Genomic DNA, 15,414 nt, shown 5'->3' on the forward strand with positions numbered 1-15,414 from the left:
AACTAGTATGGCAGGGGGGTGGGCATGGGAGCAATAGGTCAGAAGGTGAGAGCATTGAGGGAGAACTAGGGAATAGGGACAGTGTGGCTCTGAGGCAGAGCAGACAGGGAGAAGTTGCTGGACACAGCAGGTCTGGTGGCCTGAAGTGCATATGTTTTAATGCAAGAAGTATTACGGGTAAGGCAGATGAACTTAGAGCTTGGATTAGTACTTGGAACTATGATGTTGTTGCCATTACAGAGACCTGGTTGAGGGAAGGGCAGGATTGGCAGCTAAACGTTCCTGGATTTAGATGTTTCAGGCGGGATAGAGGGGGATGTAAAAGGGGTGGCGGAGTTGCGCTACTGGTTAGGGAGAATATCACAGCTGTACTACGGGAGGACACCTCAGAGGGCAGTGAGGCTATATGGGTAGAGATCAGGAATAAGAAGGGTGCAGTCACAATGTTGGGGGTTTACTACAGGCCTCCCAACAGCCAGCGGGAGATAGAGGAGCAATAGGTAGATAGATTTTGGAAAAGAGTAAAAACAACAGGGATGTGGTGATGGGAGACTTCAACTTCCCCAATATTGACTGGGACTCACTTAGTGCCAGTGGCTTAGACGGGACGCAGTTTGTAAGGAGCATCCAGGAGGGCTTCTTAAAACAATATGTAGACAGTCCAACTAGGGAGGGGGCTGTACTGGACCTGGTATTGGGGAATGAGCCCGGCCAGGTGGTAGAAGTTTCAGTGGGGGAGCATTTTGGGAACAGTGACCACAATTCAGTAAGTTTTAAAGTGCTGGTGGACAAGGATAAGAGTGGTCATAGGATGAATGTGCTAAATTGGGGGAAGGCTAATTATAACAATATTAGGCGGGAACTGAAGAACTGAGATTGGGGGCGGATGTTTGAGGACAAATCAACATCTGACATGTGGGAGGCTTTCAAGTGTCAGTTGAAAGGAATTCAGGACCGGCATGTTCCTGTGAGGAAGAAGGATAAATACAGCAATTATCGGGAACCTTGGATAACGAGAGATATTGTAGGCCTCGTCAAAAAGAAAAAGGAGGCATTTATTAGGCCTAAAAGGCTGGGAACAGACGAAGCCTGTGTGGAATATAAGGAAAGTAGGAAGGAACTTATGCAAGGAGTCAGGAGGGCTAGAAGGGGTCACGAAAAGCCATCGGCAAATAGGGTTAAGGAAAATCCCAAGGCTTTTTACACGTACATAAAAAGCAAGACGGTAGCCAGGGAAAGGGTTGGCCCACTGAAGGATAGGCAAGGGAATCTATGTGTGGAGCCAGAGGAAATGGGCGAGGTACTAAATGAATACTTTGCATCAGTATTCACCAAAGAGAAGGAATTGGTAGATGTTGAGTCTGGAGAAGGGTGTGTAGATAGCCTGGGTCACATTGAGATCCAAAAGGACGAGGTGTTGGGCGTCTTAAAAAATATTAAGGTAGATAAGTCCCCAGGGCCTGATGGGATCTACCACAGAATACTGAAGGAGGCTGGAGAGGAAATTGCTGAGGCCTTGACAGAAATCTTTGGTCCTCACTGTCTTCAGGTGATGTCCCGGAGGACTGGAGAATAGCCAATGTTGTTCCTCTGTTTAAGAAGGGTAGCAAGGATAATCCAGGGAACTAAAGGCCGGTGAGCCTTACTTCAGTGGTAGGGAAATTACTGGAGAGAATTCTTCGAGACAGGATCTACTCCCATTTGGAAGCAAATGGACGTATTAGTGAGAGGCAGCATGGTTTTGTGAAGGGGAGGTCGTGTCTCACTAACTTGATAGAGTTTTTCGAGGAGGTCACTAAGATGATTGATGCAGGTAGGGCAGTGGATGTTGTCCATATGGACTTCAGTAAGGCCATTGACAAGGTCCCTCATGGTAGACTAGTACAAAAGGAGAAGTCACACGGGATCAGGGGTGAGCTGGCAAGGTGGATACAGAACTGGCTAGGTCATAGAAGGCAAAGAGTAGCAATGGAAGGATGCTTTTCTAATTGGAGGGCTGTGACCAGTGGTGTTCCACAGGGATCAGTGCTGGGACCTTTGCTGTTTGTAGTATATATAAATGATGGAGGAAAACGTAACTGGTCTGATTAGTAAGTTTGCAGACGACACAAAGGTTGGTGGAATTGCGGATAGCGATGAGGACTATCAGAGGATACAGCAGGATTTAGATTGTTTGGCGACTTGGGCGGAGAGATGGCAGATGGAGTTTAATCCGGACAAATGTGAGGTAATGCATTTTGGAAGGTCTAATGCAGGTAGGGAATATACAGTGAATGGTAGAACCCTCAAGAGTATTGAAAGTAAGAGAGATCTAGGAGTACATGTCCACAGGTCACTGAAAGGGGCAACACAGGTGGAGAAGGTAGTCAAGAAGGCATATGGCATGCTTGCCTTCATTGGCCGGGGCATTGAGTATAAGAATTGGCAAGTCATGTTGCAGCTGTATAGAACCTTAGTTAGGCCACACTTGGAGTATAGTGTTCAATTCTGGTCGCCACACTACCAGAAGGATGTGGAGGCTTTAGAGAGGGTGCAGAAGAGATTTACCAGAATGTTGCCTGGTATGGAGGGCATTAGCTGTGAGGAGCGGTTGAATAAACTCGGTTTGTTCTCACTGGAACGAAGGAGGTTGAGGGGTGACCTGATAGAGGTCTACAAAATTATGAGGGGCATAGACAGAGTGGATAGTCAGAGGCTTTTCCCCGGGGTAGAGGAGTCAATTACTAGGGGGCACAGGTTTAAGGTGAGAGGGGCAAGGTTTAGAGTAGATGTACGAGGCAAGTTTTTTTTACACAGAGGGTAGTAGGTGCCTGGAACTCGCTACCGGAGGAGGTGGTGGAAGCAGGGACGATAGTGACATTTAAGGGGCATCTTGACAAATACATGAATAGAGGGATACGGACCCAGGAAGTGTAGAAGATTGTAGTTTAGTCGGGCAGCATGGTCGGCACAGGCTTGGAGGGCCGAAGGGCCTGTTCCTGTGCTGTACATTTCTTTGTTCTTTGTATTACACTACACCAATGAGGAAACGTAATGCCCAATAATGGACAATGCATCAAAGATATCCAACCTTTCAACGACAGCTTTCACATTAATATTGACTGCATGTGAACATTGTGCTTTCCTTTCCTGTTATCTATCTTTAAAAGTTTCTCTTTCCCAGTTTCTAAAGTTCTAATGAATTTTATTATGGAATCATAAAACGATACAGCAAATTTGAGGCAATTTTACCCATCATGCCTGTGCAGGGTCTCTGGTGGTGACCTCCAATAGCTCCACTCCCCTTCTCTTTCCCCATAGCTTTGTAATTTCTTTCCTCTTCAAGTACAATATTAATCCAAATCTGTTTTGAATGTAACTTTTCTGCTTTGCTGCCCCTTCAGCAATTCATTCCAAATCAAAAAAACTCCGTGCTGCCTCAGGTTCTTTTGTCAATCACCTTAAATTGTGTGCTCTGTTTATCAACGCTTCCGTCATGGAAGGCTTGGGGGCCCCTGGGTGGTCAGGTTCTGGGCAGGATGGTACCGTGGCACCCACTATGTCACCCAGGCACTGTGGCTCTGTCAGCCTGGCACCCTACCTGTGCCACTTGACAGTGCTATTACCAGGGTGCCCGGCTGGCGGCGCCCAGGTGGCTCCTTGCCTGTGCCTGGCATCGGACCAGGGGTGCCCTGCCCTTATGAGGTGAGGGGCGGGAGGGTCAAGGACCGCCGCATTGGTAAATTGGGGTATGGGGGGTCCCGAGGCCGTGGTGGGGGGTTCAGAGATAGGGCACATTTAAAATGGCACCCCGATCTCTTCCTGCACTGGCGAGCAGAGTTCATTCGTGCAGTGCAGGTAAAGAGACTAAATGCGGTCTTGATGAAGTGTTCCTCTCTGTGGCCCAGGAATGAAGCAGAGTCCGATTTAACAGTAGGTTCGTTGGGAAACAACCGGGTAAATGTGCCTGACACGGGACTCTGTTTCATTTCCAATACATCGCGCCTAGGGCTTTCCAAACTGAGTCCAGTGTTAAGCCAGGCTGGTGAATAAAATTTGAAAAATGCTATGAAGCTGCTTGTCCAATCAGAAGCTACTTTCTCCCTGTACTAGCTGCTGATAGATGTGAGTACCTAATGCAATAAGAAGAGCGCGAGGGCTTGCACGTGAGAGAGACGCTCACGCGTGGCAGAGTGAGTGCGAGGCGGGAATGCGCACGCAGGGAAGGGCGTGCGGGAAGAGAGGGGGTATGCGAGGGGAGGGAGGGTGAACGCGCGGGGAGGGAGAGGGCGGCGCGGCTGGGAGAGGGTGCACACGGGGAGAGGGCAGCGCGGCCGGGAGAGGGCGCACGCGGGAGGGCGAGGGCGTGGTCCGGACAGGCAGAAGAAGTCGGGGGGAGAAAGAGGGCACAGCTGGAGAGAGTCAGAATATGCGGGCTGGTGAGAACGAGTGGGCAGGCGGGCGGCCGAGAGGACGGGCGGGCGGCCGAGAGGACGGGCGGGCGGCCGACAGCGCGGGCGGGCAGCCGACAGCGCGCGAGTGTGTGTGCACGGGCGAGAGAGTATGCGCACGCGTCGGAGTGCGCGCACGCATGTGTGTGCGCACGTGTGAAAGTGTGCACGCGCGTGAAAGTGTGCATGCGCTGGAGTGTGCACGTGCTTGTGTGCACATGCGTGAGTGCATGTGCGTAAGAGTGCACGCACGTGAGTGTGCGTGCGTGCGAGTGTACGATACAGTGCGAGCGCGCCTGCAAGAAAAAAGCACAACAGCAGTGGTTATCTATCGAATGAGTACACACCTGCGTGAGTGCATACGTCCGGAAGGGAGCGTGCGTGCGTGAGAAAGTGCTGTGTGCGCGAGAATGAACATGCCTGAGTGCATGCACGTGCGTGAGAACACGCGCAAGATAGTGCGTGCACGAGAATGCAGCATGCGCGTGAGTGCACATGCAGGAGAGAGAGTGTGTGAGAGCACACGCACCTGCATGAGAGAGCGCGCATCATGTGTGCGAGGGTGTGCGCGTATGTGTGAGAGAGAGTGCATGTGTGACAATAATCAGAATTTTTCTCAGCGGTTCCATCAGTACTCTTGGGAGGGTAAAGGGTTCCGTGGCGTAAAAGTTTGGGAAACTGTGCATTAAGAAAATAAAGCCATATGGTTTCACAGTTATAAACAGCCAATAAGCAGTCAATACTATCCAACTTATACTCAACAGCCAGAATTAACACGAGGTAAATATGAAATTAATAGGAATACTATGGTTAAACATACCACAAACTGGCAGACACAACAAAGAAAGATCGCACAAAGTTTCTCTGGAACCCATCCAGATATCAGTCACAAAAACCTTTAAGCTCGGTCTTCAATTTCACTCCGTCGAGGATATAGCCTGATTTCCCTTCATCAGTCACTCCAACTAACACTGCCTCAGAAACTGCTCAACTTCCAGTTGCTCAATTTCTTCGCCCGATACTGCATCCCACTGGATTCACAAGACTACACCCCAGCATCTAATAACTGGCACAATCCCAGATCTCTGGCAGATAACCACTGCAGATGGGCTTTTCTTTGCCCCAACTGCCAGCGTCATGGAGCAGACAGCTTCACCAAGCAGTCAACTAATTCCTGGGTTTCAGCAACCACTGCTCCAAGGCCATTTTGAACTACAGCACCCGGCTTCTCGGAGGCCCAGCTTCATGGCCCGAACAACCGAATTTGACCTGCATGGAACTGACCGTCGTCTGGCACTGTTCCTCACTGTCACGTGACTTCCTTTTCCAGCTGCCAAAAACCGGTCACTTAGTCACACTTTCCACACCAAGGCTCCAGTCCGGTGGTTGGGTTTTTGTTAAAAAATACTTTAACCACTGCACAAAATGACCCATGCCGAATTCCCTCACAGTACACAACGAAGTGTCTCTGTTTGAGTGCCACCTTTAAAATGATACCATCTACTTTGCCTTGCCTCTCCCCATGACTTCTACCAAAATGCATCACTTCAGATTTCTCTTCACATTTTAATATGTCTATAATCTACCTGAAGTCGATAACTATTCACCTAATTGTTGCTACAGGGTTAGAGAAGAGGCCAATTCAATTATACGTTTAAATATAGTTACACATAAAGGGTAGAACTAAATTTGATTTTCTAAAACTAAAGATTACATCTAACAAAATTAATTTAACTCAAATCACTTACTGTTTATTAACTTGACAAGTCTATCGTACGCAGGCTCCACTTCAAAAATAGGGTCTAGGATATCGGGACGTGACTGAGAAAATTCTTGACAGGCATCCGCACTTTGACCGTGAACCCTGAATGTGAGATTTAAAGTAAAAGTTTCTTTATAGTACTCGGGATTCAACAAAATGCATTCCTAATTCAGCTTCACACATCACTAAATATCAATTCAGTTAGACAAAGGCATTCAAAACCAAATTACAAAGATTCAGCATTAAACTTCTATTAAAAGTCAGTTAAATAATACCACACCCTGGAGAAAAACCTATTTGGCTCAAAATCTCCAGTCATCTTAACTGTAAACATAATCACAAACAGTTCGATTCATTTCAGATATCAGCCAGAAAGCTGTGTGCTAAAGCTACATTATAGACTAGTGTCTTTCAAACTTTTTTTGCCCAGCACCCACTTTTGCCAGCCAGCCAAACTTCGGGACCCATGCCAGCCGATCTTTGCGACCCATGCCGAGTGACCTTAGTGACCCACGCCATATTCACTTACCTTTAATGAGAAAGGGGGGCCTGCTTGGTCCTCACAATCTCACTTGAATCAGATTCACATGAGAAGGCAGTGTGCAGGTGCAGACATCAGAAAGTTCCTCTGTGCAGTCTTCATCTTTTGAGAAGGGAAAATCCAACCTCGCACATGTTTGTCGTCAGGAAAAGCAATAGCAACAAAATGCTTGTTTTATTCAGCACTAGATGCTCCTGGGAGATGCTACTCCTGAATGCTGACAGCCTCATGGGCGTTCGGTATTTTTAATGTGCTATCACTGGTCAGGTACAACAGTGTCGTCTTTTCATTTGGAGTCAGCTGTAAGTTAATAACTGAGTCTCATCCTCAAAAGGAATTTTTCAACTACAACTTCTCTTTCAAAATCTGAAACTTCTCCTCTCATTTGCTAATACTTCCCTGCATATAACACAGATGGGCTTTGCATTCGTTTTTCCATTGGTACAACTGACAAATCATACCTAAAGAAATCATCTTTTTACAGCTTTGTTCCCGAATTAAGATTTTTCTTTGCATACTATTAACAAAAGGCCTGGGAGCTCTATGCAGAGCTAACACGAGCACAGCTTTGTCCTGCCCTGGACTCTCCTCAGCAGCTATCTCCAGCAGATTCAATTGTGAGTTCCTGGCCAATAGGTACACTATCTATTTGTGTCTCTGGCCATCTCTTCCTTGTAAGAAAACGATCCATCTTCACAGTCCTCTTTACTTGCTTGCTATCAGCTAGGAAATGGAAGCAGCTCTCCTCCATAATTTGGCACCAAAAGCATATACATACTTGACGTCAAGCGCACATGCAGGGCACATGACCCGGTCACTGCTGCTGCTTCTGGTCGGGACACTGCACACCGCCTCATTTCTTCCTTATTTAAAAAGTGGCAGCAGCCACCATTATCAATAAAAATGCTGGCAGTAGCCATTGGGTACTTCTCCTACGATTGGCACCACCGCAGGAACAGCACAACTGATCGTTCAGCGACCCTCCCGACACCTGCCCCCGGCCCACCCACAGGCCACGACCCGCACTTTGAAAAACCCTGCAGTGGTTCCCAAACATTTTCATCTGCAGACACTTGGGTAGGGCAAAAGACATTGCAGACCACCTATCAATCTGGTCCAACCGGCATTCGCTTGCCAGAATTAGTGAGAACCTTTGGAGATTATACATTCATTGCTGTTGTTTCCCTCCTGAATATAGGAAGTTTACAGACATTTTACTGAATATAAGTAAATTAATTCATACCTGAAAAAAAAGTATAGGCATTTCCGTGTTATAAACATTAATAAGTGCACAAAGACATGTCTATCAGAAATATTCTAATGTGTTATAAAATCATCACAACAATCTTCTTCTGAGAAACAAATATTTAGGTTACATCTATATTAAGCGATATTAAGTCAACAATAACATAAATCTTGCTTATAAAACTATATTGTTGCCCACATAAAAACTTGTGCCATGCAGGCTGGAGCCAACCTGACTCTGTAACAGCACACAAGAGATGGGGTTGAGGATTCTGGCCTGTTGTGACCTTAGCATTGGTCTTGTGTGCCAGTGACTTGCATCATGGACCAGATCGCAGACAACACTTTGGGAACCACTGATTTAAAGGTTTGAGCACTTAATCTAGTCTGACACCTCTGACAGTTCTGGGGGAGCACTGCATTGCGGGAGGTATTGACTTTTGGATAAGATATTGTAGCCATCTGGGATGGCCACTTACAACTAGGAACACAGAAACTCGCAAAGCCTAGCGGGTAAAATGGACAAGGCAAGACTCAGGCAGGCTCAGAGCCTGAAATGTATATTTGCAAGCAAGAAGTCCAGACAGTATCAAAACTCCGACCAATTAGCATTTTGATGGGGCCGATTAGCATTTGATGGCCCAAATTCACCAAAACAAAGGACTGGTACTCGAGCGACCGGTACAGTCCCAGACATTTCGGCATCACTCCCTGTTCAGGGGAAGCGTAAACAACGGGGTCAGTGACCGCTTGGGACTGCCCAGCCATCCAGATCCCCACCCATTTATTGGTTAGGAATCGAACAGAGTGATCAGGGATCACCCAATTAGGGATCCAAACTGAAGGACCGCCCGAAAGAGCGCGAAAACCCCCAAGTATAAGAAGAGAATTCGCCATATGTTCGTCCTCTCTTGGACCTGGTGCCCCGGCCACGACCACCTCCAAGTGCAGCAACACCAGAAGTAAGTCCAAGTTCAATGCTCGCTACCAGACGGATGAGCCTAGTTGAGCAGCAGTTACTTCTCCAGACTCGCTAGATCCAGAATCGAACAGCGGCCACTGTTTCTCTGACCTAAACTGGGTGCCTGAAGTTAAGTACAGGTTGTCTTAGTCGATCGGTGTAGTTAACTAGTAGTGTTTATGTTGCATGACTAATTGTGTGTAAATAAAGTACCCTAGACCTTGAACTAACAAACTGGTGTTTGGCTCTTTGATCGATAGCCGGTTGAACCTTGTGGTGGTATCACTTGATACCTGGCGACTCTGAGCATTAGAACATAGATATCAAAAGAAAGTAGGGCAAACTCACGGATTGCCATAATTGGAACAGAGCCTCAGGAAAAGACAGTAAAAGGAAGGCGCAACAATATCAACCATGTTTCATCTCCGTTCTCAGACAAATGTTAAAAAATGTTCCACCACACGATACAGTCAGAACTGCCTCCAGACCCATGTCCTGGCCAACATTTACCTCTCACCCAACAGCTGCAACAGCTGATCTGGTAATTTAATTTATTTTAGTGCAGCTAGGGCAGCAGGGTGGCACAGTGGATTAGCCCTGCTGCCTCACGGCGCCGAGGTTCCAGGTTCGATCCCGGCTCTGGGTCACTTTCCATGTGGAGTTTGCACATTCTCCCCGTGTTAGCATGAGTTTGGATTGGCCACTCTAAATTGCCCCTTAATTGGAAAAAATGAATTGGGTACTCTAAAAATTAAAAAGAATTTAGTGCAGTTTGTGGAGCCTTGCAGTTTTCAAAATGATTGCCGCACTGCCAATGTTACAACAGTGATTATACTTCAAAAGTACTTTATATATTCTAAAGCACTCTGGGACTTTACAACATCATAAGAGGCAAAACAAGAGATTCAATGCTTTATTTTGCTATCTTGATATGAATTCCTCCTTTGTAAATTATGCCCCATTGCTCACCAATAAATTCACATCAGCAAAATTCTTATCCTGTAACCTATAGAGCACAGAGGAAAACATTGGCATAAACGTATTTCTTTCATTCATGCACTAAGCAGACTGGCGATGGCAATGCAAAAAAAAAAAAATGCTAAATTTTAAATGATCGACCCAAAAAGGTTGTCAGAATCTGTTTATAGTTATTGCCACAAAAAATACTGGAGTCAAGGCAAATTGCTGGAGCAGTATAAAAGAAATTTGTCCTGCCATAAACGTAGGGTACAGAATTTCTTAGAACTCCCATCCTCCACCTCATGTGCACACAATTAATCACATAATTCAAGTTTGAAACAAAATGTTACAATTTTCCCCTCACATAATTCTGAGCAATACAAAAACCATATCAAAACTTTACTGATGTCCAAACAAAATATGAATCTTGAATAAATTTCCCCAGTGTATGTTGCTCAGCATTATTTACCAATCCAGTCCCAAGTGTTAGCCTGTTAAAATTAATTCTATTGTTGCAAAGGATAATGGGAATTATGGTCCGGTTGGGACACAGACGGTACTCAGCCCCTGTGTATTATGCAAAGGGAAACCAGATCTAACTGAAGCTCACACCAGGTAAAGGTCAATCACCGATTTCCCCAGGACAATGGGACACAGATCGAAACGTAGTAATAGTAGCAGACTCAGGGGTGCCTATTTACCTTATATGGAAGTGCATACGTGCTTTGGACAATGGCAGCTAGGACCCGCCCAAGCCATCGAGGTACCCGCCCCTAATTGGCCAGAATCGATTTGGGTGATCGAAAACCTATCAATCCATTGGATCCCGAGTTGGGACCGCCCAAAAGAGCACGAAAGATCGGGGGATAAGAAGAACTGCGCAACCAGTATTCGGTCTCTTTTGGGACCGGCCTCTGCTCCGACCAACTGCAGCACATCGACCAGTCAAGTTCAAGGACCCGCAATCGCTACATGAAGGACGACCTGGGGCTGGTTTAGCACAGGGCTAAATCGCTGGCTTTGAACGCAGACCAAGGCAGGCCAGCAGCACGGTTCAATTCCTGTACCAGCCTCCCCGAACAGGCGCCGGAATGTGGTGACTAGGGGCTTTTCACAGTAATTTCATTTGAAGCCTACTTGTGACAATAAGTGATTTTAATTTCATTTCATTTCATGACACTTGCCTGCTCCCTCCCTTTAGTGACAGGACAGATAGTTTAGTGGAAAGGGGACAGAATGTGGAAATGAGCTTTCTTTAAAGTGGCATGACATAAGTCCTCATCAAATTAAAAACCAATGAAATATTGTCAAAATTCTGAAAATGTCCATGAAATAGGCAGGTGGAGAGAAAAGGCCACCTTCCCCAAAAGAAAAGCCTCCTCATACACAATATCATCCTTCTTTGGGAGAAATTCAGCCTTTCTGTACATATAAATGTTTATGACTGAGACGGCTGTGCAGGAAATGGCACACAACCTACGTAAGAACATAAGAAGCAGGAGTAGGCAATTCAGCCCCTCGAGCCTGCTCCACCATTCAATACGATCATGGCTGATCTCATCTCAGCCTCAACTCCACTTTTCTGCGCGTTCTCCATAACCCTTTGTTGCTCTTTTATCTGAGCCACAAGACGCGAGTACGTTCCTTGTATTGGACAAATGACCACAAAACCAGTGTGTTAGTTCAATTATTGTCTATTATTAAACATAGGCTTGGTTCTATGTGTAATAATCTACACGCAGCTACTTATTAAACTACACCTAACAACTAAAATGACGATTACGTAACTTCCAAGTGACCGGCTCTCTGCAGGTTAGATAACGTGTGTCGGCTAGAAGTCTTCAGGTTTGTCTTGACTGCGGCTCGTCCTTCAGGTAGCGATTGCGGGTCCTTGAACTTGGCTGGTCGATGTGCTGCAGTTGGTCGGAGCAGAGGCCGGTCCCAAAAGAGACCGAATACTGGTTGCGCAGTTCTTCTTATCCCCCGATCTTTCGTGCTCTTTTGGGCGGTCCCAACTCGGGATCCAATGGATTGATAGGTTTTCGATCACCCAAATCGATTCTGGCCAATTAGGGGCGGGTACCTCGATGGCTTGGGCGAGTCCTAGCTGCCATTGTCCAAAGCACGTATGCACTTCCATATAAGGTAAATAGGCGCCCCTGAGTCTGCTACTATTGCTACGTTTCGATCTGTGTCCCATTGTCCTGGGGAAATCGGTGATTGACCTTTATCTGGTGTGAGCTTCAGTTAGATCTGGTTTCCCTTTGCATAATACACAGGGGCTGAGTACCGTCTGTGTCCCAACCGGACCATAATTCCCATTATCCTTTGCAAGTGGCCATTTTAGATGGCCACACCTTAAATCCATTACTCATTAAAAATCTGTCTATCTCCTCCTTAAATTAACTCAATGTCTTGCCATCCATAGCACTCTGGGGTAGTGAAATCCACAGATTCAGAACACTTTGAGAGAAGTTATTTCTCCCCATCTCGGTTTTAAATCTGCTACCCCTTATCCTAAAACTATGACCTCGCATTCTAGATTCACCTACAAGAGGAAACACCTGCTCTATGTCTACTTTGTCAATATCATTTATCATCTTATATACCTCAATTAGTTCTCTCTTCATTCTTCCAAACGCCAGAGTATAGGCCTAACTGCTCAATCCTTCTTCATAAGACAAACCCTCATCTCTGGAATCAATCTAGTGAACCTCCTCTGAACTTCCTCCAATGCAATTATATCAGGGCAGCATGGTAGCACCAGTTGGTAACACTGTGGCTTCACAGTGCCAGGGTCCCAGGTTCAATTCCCCGCTGGGTCACTGTCTGTGCGGAGTCTGCATGTTCTCCCTGTGTCTGCGTGGGTTTCCTCCGGGTGCTCTGTTTTCCTCCCACAGTCCAATGACGTGCAGGTTAGGTGGATTGACCATGATAAACTGCCCTTAGTGACCAAAAAGGTTAGGAGGGGTAATTGGGTTACGGGGATAGAGTGGAAGTGAGGGCTTAAGTGGGTCGGTGCAGACATGATGGGCTGAATGGCCTCCTTCTGCACTGTATGTTCTATGTATCCCTCATCAAATATTGTACACAGTAATTCAGGTGCGTTCTCACCAATGCCTCGTACAGTTGAAGGAACACTGCCCTACTTTTATACTCTATTCCTTTTGCCTTAAATACCAAAATTCCATTTCCCTTCCTTATTACCTACTGTACCTGCATACTAATTTTCTTAGATTCATACAAGAGGACACTCAGATCCCTCTGCCCTTAAGCACTCTGAAGTTTCTCTCCATTTAGATAATAAGTTGCCTCTATAAGCCAGCAGGGCTGGTTTAGCACAATGGGCTAGACAGCTGGTTTGCCAGCAGCGCGGGTTCAATTCCCGTACCAGCTGAGAATTCGGAATTCTCCCTCTGTGTACCTGAACAGGTGCCGGAAGTGGCGACTAGGGGCTTTTCACAGTAACTTCATTGCAGTGTTAATGTAAACCTACTTGTGACAATACAAGGTTATTTTTATTATTATTATATTTTTCCGACCAAAATGGATAACTTCGCATTTTTTAAAAAAAAATATTTTCTTCCAACGTAGACAATAACAAAGCCACATTTCAACAAAACAGTTACCCCCTCCCCACCCCTACACTGGCCAAATGTCGCAGCCTACCCCTTCCACTGCACACCCATTCACGAGCGTTGCTTGTTCGTGTGGCAATTCCTGCCTAAAGGCCCCCTCCAACACTCCCCCATCCCAACCCTTACACAACCCATCTTAACTTGCGCAATAGGCACACGATTACCGTACAAAATATCAAAGACATGAAAGCATTCTAAAAAGCCCCAAAAATACAACCCTTACAATAAAACACAAAAAACACAAAAGACCGCCTGAAGAAAGATGGGGAAGGGGAGGAGAGCAATCACCCCAATACAAAATTACAACTTCTTAACTTCCCCCCCATATCAGCAAACAAGAACAATAACAAAACCCAATTTTCGCAGACATAGTTCCTCCATTCAGCTCTCCCTCAGCTTATGATTGATAAAGTAATTTGCCTCCTCTGGTGTCCCAAATTAATATTCCCGGCCATCATAGGTTACCCAAAGTCTGGCTGGATACAACAATCAAAATCAAATCTGTCGTTGGTACACTGCCTTGGCCTTGTTGAACCCCTCTCGCATCCTGGCCAACTCTGCTCCAATGTCCTGATAAATCCGGATTCAATTTCCCTCCCATTCACAGACCCGTTTCGCCCTGGCCCACCTCAGGATCTTTTCCTTGTCCAGAAACCTGTGCATCCGCACAATCACTGCAGCGGCTCCCCCGCTCTCGGCTTCTGCCTCAAGGATCAATGGAACCGATCCACCTCTAGGGCCTTGTTGAACACTTTCACCTCCACTAACCTGGCCAGCATTCTCCCAACATAGTTCATGGCGCTCGTTCCCTCCATTCCATCTGGCAGACCCACAATCTGTAGATTTTGTTGCCTGGACCTATTCTGCTGGTCCTCCACCTTCGACCACAGCGACTTGCACAAATCCCCTAAGATTGTCACCTGCGCATCCAAATACACCATACGGTCACTCTGGCCAGACAGCACCTTCTCCACCATTTGGATCATTGCCCTCTTTGTTCCGAGGCACATCTCCACCCATTCCAGGGACCCTGAAGAGGTGCCACTTCCCCCTCAATTGCCTTCGACCAGTCGCTCTGTATTTCTTCCCTTTGCTACCAAAACTCCTCTTTAACGAAGCCCATCTGCAGCTTTCCCGCCGCCGACGACCCTTCTCCTTCTGCTATTTTCGAAATTGGTACTACGCCACGAGTCTCTTCCAACTCTTTCACCAGGTCTTTCACTGTCTTCAGCCAGGTCTGATAGCCCGTAAACATGCCCATCCATCCAGGGGAGAACTCCTTCCATTACACCCTCCGCTCTCTATTTCCGCCGAATCTACCCAAAACACGGGCGAAAAGGGCCAAAACCAACACCTTCAAGCAGGACACTCACACAATGGCCGCCACCGGAAGTCCAATAACCTCACATATTTCCACATTCAGCTCCATCTGCCAGATTTTGGCCCATTCACCTAACCTATCCATCTGTAAATTTCTCATTTCCTCGTTACAACTTACTATCCCACCTATTTTAACACAGATCTAAGAGTCTGCCAGACTGCCTACCACCTCTGACAATTGCTAAGTGAAATGACACCTAAAATAAAATAAAGTTACGAATGTATTGTTCAGCAAGCTTACGGCCACACAAATTAAATGTTAGCACTGTGGACAAAGACAACTGGAAGTCCATGTTATTTCAAACCAAATAAGAACCAATTTTATGTTCGCTGTTAATAGTATCAGTTTTCAAACCCACATACAAACGATACTGTCATCAAAATAGCCTAGATTTACCCAAGAATAGTTGGAAAAAAATTACATCCGGAAAGACAAATCGCTCAGCAACAAAACAGGAGATCCTCTTTTGGGCTACCCCTCCTCATGCGCGTGCGCC

The 15,414-nt window shown here is 46.3% G+C and overlaps 1 protein-coding gene across 10 annotated transcripts in view; it reads right to left on the minus strand.

Annotated features, from left to right (window-relative positions):
• Positions 1-15,414, minus strand: part of kiaa1109 (KIAA1109 ortholog) — a 626,997-nt gene that overhangs the window by 611,166 nt on the left and 417 nt on the right. For 9 of the 10 annotated variants that reach the window (XM_072495716.1, XM_072495713.1, XM_072495719.1 and 6 more), the window contains exon 2: positions 6,179-6,294. The gene's annotated coding sequence lies outside the window, so the exon portion shown is untranslated. Of the gene's footprint in view, positions 1-6,178; positions 6,295-15,314; positions 15,396-15,414 lie in introns of those variants that run through there. The other variant, XM_072495710.1, reaches the window with a different exon arrangement.

The sequence above is a fragment of the Scyliorhinus torazame genome, chromosome 3, assembly GCF_047496885.1.
Source record: "Scyliorhinus torazame isolate Kashiwa2021f chromosome 3, sScyTor2.1, whole genome shotgun sequence".
Lineage (NCBI taxonomy): Eukaryota > Metazoa > Chordata > Chondrichthyes > Carcharhiniformes > Scyliorhinidae > Scyliorhinus > Scyliorhinus torazame.